Below are 7,646 nucleotides of genomic sequence, written 5' to 3'. Positions count from 1 at the left end.
AGTATTCCTTTATATGTGGTTCAGAGTTCTGGGACCATCCCCTGAGCCTGCTTGGTCAGGTATTCTGTGTTGTTGTTGGCGGAGCTCTTTGCTACACATCCACCCAGTCTGCCATCTTGTTTGTTCTCCCCCCTCCAGTCTCTTTTTGACAAATAAGTCCAGGCTTTTAAAAAATATATTTTTGAGTTTTGTTCCATACTTCTTCCCATTCTGTCTGGGACCTTCTAATCTGATCCCTTTCAGAGAAATTGGCAGTTAGTAACCAGGCATCATCTAGTTCTTCTGGTCTCAGAATCGTGGAGACTGGTGTTCTCATGTTCCATTAGTCCGTTGGACTAATTGATTCCAAACATCTTCAATTCTCACTGCTCTTTCTTCTGCACATGGAGGAACCAATCATTGAACTTTAAATGGCTGTCATGAGCCTTTAAGTTCCCAGACACTACTCACCCATACAGGATGTAAAACAATGTCTTTGAGGACTATGTTGTGTCAGCTGACCATGGTGTTCCCTGAAACTATGGTCCTGAGTCCTCAGGCCTAAAAACTCAATACCTTAATGATTAATAATTTCTTCATTTTGCCCACTATATGCTCCGCCACATTCATAGTTGCATTTTCAGGAAAGGTAAATATCCATGTACAAATATCCTCATTCACATTCTTATTTATTTGTGTAGCAAACTAAGGTCCTCTACCATATTTCCTAACTCAGGTTTGTGAAATTATAGTTCCAAAGCCCTTGGCAGATACAATCTTTCTCCCATATGCCAAGCACATCTATTGAATACAGAGATACCTAATTTTCTTCCCAAAATGGACTCAGCAAGAGAATTCAGAACTCAGTTAAGGCCCTAGGAAGGGTAAGTATTAGAACTTAATGCTGTGTTCTTGGGAAGTAAGTGCCTCCTTTCTACAGTATTAGGGAATAATTCTTAGTTGGATAAAAGAACATCAATGCCCCAGAGGCCCTTCCTTTTCCATCTTGAGAAAAGAAGTTGGAATGGAATCAATGCTAATCCTACCAAGAAAAGCTATTATTCAATAGAAGAAAAATTGAAGGTTTAAATAACTAGTATCACAGCTACTGCCTATTCCTAAAAACATGCTCATGCAGAGCAAATACTGATTAGAGCAACATGCTGCATTTGTGTAATCCAACGGAAATAATTTATTATTGACAAAGAAAAGAGAGCAGATCTCAGGAAACAAGCCACCAGTGACATGTAACAACTTTTCTTCATTTTTCTTGGTTTGGCACATTTGTAAGCTGCCACTCTGTAACAATTGACAAAACAGTGCAGGCATTTTGCTTTTCAGAAAGTTGGATGTCATATGTCATGACTGACTTCCATCAGTGATCATTTAAATTGGGCGATTGGGCCTGTGGTGGCACGTCTGTTCTCAGACTAATGATTTGTTTATTTAACTGTTCTTGTTAAGAACTGTAGGCCCATCAAAAAAAAAATCTTGGTTTTAAAAATCAATCTTAAAAAGAAAAGAGTAAATACAAATACAGCATTTCTTATTTAATACAATTCAATTCTCAGTCAATGCCATTTTGAAATACTAACTATAATGAAGACAGCAGACACTAATTAAATAAGCAAGACATAAATTGTGTTATAAAAAAGACAACTTAATAGACCCAACCTATGAATTTTCTGATGGCTACATTTGAAACATAAAAACTTATTTTAAAAATAAGTTTTCTTCTCATTCATTGGAGCCCTGCACAGATTTTCAATACTAGATGTGATAGAGTAGAATATAAATGGTCAATAGATGGTTGTTGTCTGGGTAAGTGCCATCAAGTCAACTTTTAACTCATAATGACTCCATGTGACAGAATAGAACTACCCCATAGGATTTTTTAGGAGCAGATCATTAGATCTTTCTCACATGGAACTGCTGGGTTAGAACTGCCGACATTTCAGTTACTATCCAGGTGCTTAACCATTGCGCCACCAGGATTCCTTAATAATAGGTATATTGTTGTTAAGTGTTGTTGAGTCATTTCCAACCCATAACAACCCTGTATAGGGTTTTTGAGGAGTGGCTAGTGAGCTTGAGCCACCAACCTTGCAGTTCAAACTGGCTTTGCAGTCCAGCTCATTAACCCATAGCACCACACCAGGACTCCTAATAATAGGTATAAGAAACACCAACTATTTTGTAAATATGCCAAGCAATCACATATGCTTACATAGCTAATTAATTCATAGTTTTTCATGAAGTCTTTAGAAGTGAGAAAGCTTTAAGAAATTAGCCTTTCCCAGTCCTTTCCTTATTTAAAAGAATCACAATCATTAATAATGAGCATTCTTTGACCTTTTGATGTTCAAAACATCAACTCCAATGCTGGTCTCATCACCCATTGTTCCACTTTGATTTCTCTGACTGACTATGCATGTACTTTCAACCTTATTTTGATTGATGCATTTACCTAATACTTATGCTTGTGTCAGAATGTACACTAGCACTCTCCACACTGACCTTGCCAGTAGCTGGAAGCTTGCTGAGGAAGGTTGGAAAGTACCATCATTTTGTTTTTAAAAATACACTCTTAAAAATATAGAGATCTTTTGAATGTCAGGAAACATGATTACAGAAAGTTTATAAGCCTGTCTTCAACCTAAAACTGATTGGAATACCTAAAACAGGTTCTAGAACTTGCCCAGTGAAATAGGCTTCTTGCTGAGCTTTTGCATTGTATAGGATTTCAGATGGAATCCTGAGCCCCATCCAGAGCCTTCTGAGGTGGACATTCCCACTTGAAAAGATAAGTAGACCAGCCTGGAACAGCTAGAGGAATGGAAGATATTTCTTGAAAGATAGACCAGCAGGAAAAAAACAAAACAATATGGAGTCTGACTGGCTACTACATGAACAAGTAAGTTGTTCACCAGGGAGCCATCAAGGCAAACAATCAAGTCCCCTTCAGGACAAACCTCCCTCCAAGACTGAAACTCAAAGGGAACACATGAGCATGCATGTAAGATTGCTCGTAACCATGTTGGTCAACTGGGAGTGGAAGAGGGGCAAGGCAGCAATGAAGATATGGGCAGAGTTCAACAGTGTTCCATAGACTCCCGTTGACCTGGAGATGAGAGAGAGAAGAGGAAGGTCTGGTTGGTCTGAAGTGTGATGAAACCTGGGGACTCCTGAGCTCACGGACAAGGACCTAGCCATGGAGGACTAGAGCTCAGAGTGAAGCATCCAGTTAATATGAAGTGAGGGGAAATGTACAAGAATGCCCAAACTTGTGGATAGTACCCATTCAACCTAGCTTTGATTCCTTGATTATCAGAACTTGACTAGAGGAAGATTTCTTTTTTTTAAATGATAAAGGAAACAATTATAATTTGATACAATTTGATGAGCTTGACCTATATTTATGGATGTGGTAGCTCAAAATATCGAGAGAGAAGACATCTTCACATCAAGTATCAATCCTATTATACCCTATGTATACAGGGTTGATAGGGACAAGCAACTTAAATAAGACATTGCTTCCTAAAATTGGGGGCACTATAAAAGCACGAAATGATTGGCTTACAAGTTTTCAAGAGGGAGTTTAGTTTCAGAGTGTGCAGGGGACAGTAGAATCCCCCCTGAATAGTTTTCATCTTGTCTAAACAGGTCTGGCTCAAGGAGATGGGGATAAAATTCATATGATTCAATAGTGAATAATTGTTATTATGACTAATTGTGATTGTCACAACTGTAAAGGTAGAAGTTTTGTAACAAAAAGGGGAGAGTAGTTAATCTTACAGTCCTGGAACAGAGGACCCTAGGACCATCAAGGGAGAAGAGGATGAGTAGAATGTGGGACCCTATCCAGAGAAGCAGTGATACCAGAGATGGAGGCAGAGATGAGGACATGGAGAGAGAGAGCAGCTGAGGACTCTAGACTCATGGAAAGAGGAAGACTGTGTGCTGGCAGCCAGGAGGCAGACTTGTAGAATGTGCCCTTTGGTTGTTTGTTGTTGTTGTTATGTGCCATGGAGTCGGTTCTAACTCATAGTGACCCTATACAGGATTTCTGAGGCCGTAAATCTCACGATCAGCAGTTTGAAACTACCAGCTGTTCCACAGGAGAAAGACAAGGCTTTCTGCTCCTGTAAACACTAAGCTAATTTAAATGATTATATATTCCTGAGTGCCTTTGTGCACAACTAAAAAAAAAAAAAAGGCAGAGGGAATAGAAGCAAATACTGTTGAATGATGATGTATGGAGATTTCATTGCAATGAAATGATGAGTGTAAAACGGATGTTCTCCATGTCAACTATCAATCAATTCACAATAAAAACTTAAACAAACAAACAAACAAACAAAATAGAGATCTTTTCTTATGCCTTAAACAAGAGTAAACAGAAGCCAAAGACAAACATAAATCACCTGAGTGAAGGAAATCATTGACATGATAATGAATTTCCAAAATTCTGCCTCTACATGGTACCCTTTTATAGGGCACAAGGAACAAAGTCATCTCCTTCTACAAATACAGATGATAGCAACAATGCATCACATGTCCAAGCCAGGCCTACAGAAAGCACAGAGGGGACTATTGTAGATAGAAGAGCTTACAGACTATCTCGTGGAAGCTCTCAAGGTATGACATCACAACTAGTAGACCATGAAGTGATGTGCTCAGGAAAGTTCCTGCTGAGGCCAACCAAAATAAATAAATAAATAAAGGTCCCCAAATCATTTTTAAATATACTCTGCTTCTAATTCTGGCAGTTTGGCTGTCAGAGGTGCATGAAGTATTCAAGAAAAATTGGCATGTGAACACTTAGGTGTTGGGCATCAAGACGGAGGACTAGACAGAAAAGCTGTATGGACCCTCTACAACAAAGTTACAGATAACCAAATGAAACAGATGCAGATGATAGTTCTGGAACTCTGAGCTTCTGATGAAGGGTTAGAGAATGGATTGGATGTTTACTAGGAGAGAGACCAAAGCAGACATGGCAAAGAAAGGAGAGAGATTAGTGATATGAGCCAGCGACCAGATGGGTGCAGCCATTTTGAGCTTTTGTGAGTTGCTTCAGAGATAAGAAACATACCTGTGGTTCACAGAGATAAAGGTGAGATTTTCTTTTTTTGTTCCCCACACTTTCCTGATGACCAGAGGCAAGGCTAACCCCCACCCACATACGTCACCTGGTAAACTGCCTCCCACCCAGTGGTCAGAGCTGCATGGAGGTGAATACTAGAGTTATATGGCCTGTTAAAGGAAGGGGGGCTATCCTCATTGACCTTGTTTGGGCAGGTACTGCTCCAGATGTGCAGAGTTGGCCCTGGACACACTGGGCTAGCCCTGACTAGGTCACCATTGGATGGAATACATAGAAATCAAATTGACTACATGTGTGAAAAAAGATAGTGAAAAAGTTCCATATCATCAGTCAAAAGAAGACCAGGGACAGAATGTGGACAGACCATAAATTACTCATATGCAAGTTCGGGCTGAAGCTGAAGAAAATTAAATTAAGTCCACAAAAGCCAAAATATGACCTTCAAAATATCCCACCGGAATTTAGAAATCATCTGAAGAAAAGATTTGACACATTAGACTAAAATACCAAAGACCAGAAGAGTTATGGGATAACATCAAGAACACCATACAGGAAAAAAGCAAATGGCCATTCAGAATGCAAGAAAGAAGAAAAGACCAAAATAGATGCCAGAAGAGTCTTTGAAACTTGCTCTTCAGTGTTCAGAAGATAAAGCAAATGAAAAAATAATGATGAAGTCAATTAGCTGAACAGAAAATGTCAAAGGTTGGCTAGAAAAGACAAAGTAAAACATTATAGCAAAATGTGCAAAGACCTGTCATAAGAAAATCAAAGGGGAAAACATGATTAGCATTTCTTGGGCTGAAGGAACTGAAGAAAAAATTCAAGCTTCAACTTGCAATACTGAAGGCTTCTATGGGCAAAATATTGAATGATGTAGAAAGCAAGAAAATAAGATGGAAGGAATACACAGTCACTCTACCCAAAGAAATGGTCAACTTTCAACCATTCCAAGAGGTAGTATGTGATCAAGAGCCAGCGATGCTGAAGGAAGAAGTCCAAGGTACACTGAAGACATTGACAAAGAATAAAGCACCAGGAATTGATGGAATACAAATTGAAATCTTTCAACAAACTGATGCAGTACTAGAGGTACTCACTCATCTATGCCAAGAAATTTGGAAGACAAATACTTGGATGACTGACTGGAAGAAACCCATATTTGTGCTGCATCATTTTGTTGACCCAACAGAATATAGAAATCATCAGAAAACATCATTAATATTGCACGCAAGTAAAATTTTGCTAAAGATAGTGCAAAAACGGTTGGAACAGTACACTGAAAGAGAACTTCCAGAGGTTCAAGCCAGATTCAGAAGAGAATGTGAAATTAGGGATATCATTGCTGACATCAGATGGATCATGGCTGCAAACAGAGACTATCACAAACATTTCTTTTGTGCTTTATTGACTATGCAGAGACTTACCACTGTGTAGACCATGATAAATTATGGATAACATAGTGAAAAATGCCAGTACACTTAATTGTAATCATAAGGAACCTGCATATAGACCAAGAGACAGTTATTAGAACAGAACAAGGGGCTACTGAACAGTTTAAATCAGGAAAGATGTGTGTTAGGGATAGATCCTTTCAACACACTTATTCAATCTGTATGCTGAGCAATAATCTGAGAAATTGGATTATATGAAGAGCATGGCATCAGAATGGGAGGAAGTCTCCTTAACAATCTATGATATGCAGATGATACAACCGTGCTTGCTAACAGCAAAGAGGACTTAAAATCAAAGACCACAGCCTGACTTCATATGGATTGTACCTCAATGTAAAGAAAACAAAAATGTTCACAACTGGACCAATAAATAACATCATGATGAATGGAGAAAAGATTGAAGTTGTCAAAAATTTCATTTTGCTTATATCTTCAATCAACAATCATGGAAACAGAAGTCAGGAATAAATTGATGTATTACATTAGGCAAATCTGATGCAGACGACCTCCTTAAATATTCAATGGCCACCATAACAGTTTGAAGATTTAGGTGTTCATGAAATAAATCATAGTATTTTCAATAGCCTCACATGCATGTGAAAGTTGGGCAACAAATACATTGAATATGGAATACCGTAGTAGAATTGATGCATTTGTAGTGTTGGAGAAGAATATTAAAATTACCATTGACCACCAGAAGAAGAACAAAAAAAATCTGTCTTGGAAGTACATCCAAAATGCTTCTTAAAAGCTAGGATGGTGAGACTTTATCTTTCATACTTGAAACATATTATTAAGAAGGACCAATACCAAGAACCTTAGGCTTGGTACAGAGGAGGATCAACCAAACAGATGAACACTCCCAATGAGACGGACTGACACAGCGGCAGCAGCAATGAACTCAAACATAAAACAATTGTGAGGATAGTGCAGGACCAGGCAGTGTTTTGTTCTATTTTGCACAGGGTCTCTATGAGTGCCAACTCAATGGTACTCAACAATAACAATGATAGTGTTGCACAGATGATTATTGCTGTGGGATAAAGCACTAGACTGAAAGATAGGTTTGAACCACAAGGTCAGTGGCTCAAACTCACCAGCCACTC

The sequence above is a fragment of the Chrysochloris asiatica genome, unplaced genomic scaffold (assembly GCF_000296735.1).
Source record: "Chrysochloris asiatica unplaced genomic scaffold, ChrAsi1.0 scaffold00008, whole genome shotgun sequence".
Lineage (NCBI taxonomy): Eukaryota > Metazoa > Chordata > Mammalia > Afrosoricida > Chrysochloridae > Chrysochloris > Chrysochloris asiatica.
The sequence above is the reverse complement of the archived record's forward strand: the minus strand, read 5'-3'. Positions refer to the sequence as shown.